Here is a 721-nt window from a genome sequence, read left to right on the forward strand (position 1 = left end):
CCGTTGATCTAAATTATAAAAAATATATATAATATATATTAATTAAAATTAACGGTTAAAATAACTGGTGCACCGATACTCTCCAGTGCACTTGAAATGTTTCCTATAATATATACCCTTAATGATGCCCTATTTCATTAACTACTACTCAACTTTAATCATTGCATGCGTAGGGTAAACGAAAAAAAATAATTAAGGGAGGAAATCTTGTGGTTCTAGCTAGTGAAGTTAAAATAACTCTTGTATTATTGTATCATATGATTCTCCACACCCATAAGTAGTATACATAGTTTTGAGCCAGCTGTTATCAACTTATTAACAATAATATCCTTGTGAAAACTCTCGGTTCAACCAAATTAAATAATAAAGGCATAGTACATGTAGTTCTTAATAATATGAATATTATTATATTTTGACAATCAAATAAAAGATATATCAGTATGTCACCCTTATTTCCCTAGTAGTGTTTTAGAACACATCCAAAAAAAAAAAACGAAAGAGTCTAACTTCTATATATTGATAATAAAAATTAAAATGTTGTAGTTTAATATAATAAAGGGTCTAATTAATATGAAATTCTCTATAATTCCACTATATATATAATTAGGTCTGATTAATTTCAATATTTTGTAATTAAATTTTTATATTTTAAAAAATAGTTGTAATTGCTTCCTTACTGCTAAAAAAAATAGAAAATGAAAAATTTATAACTATATACTTA

Source organism: Arachis ipaensis, chromosome B10 (genome assembly GCF_000816755.2).
Source record: "Arachis ipaensis cultivar K30076 chromosome B10, Araip1.1, whole genome shotgun sequence".
NCBI classification, from domain to species: Eukaryota; Viridiplantae; Streptophyta; class Magnoliopsida; order Fabales; family Fabaceae; genus Arachis; species Arachis ipaensis.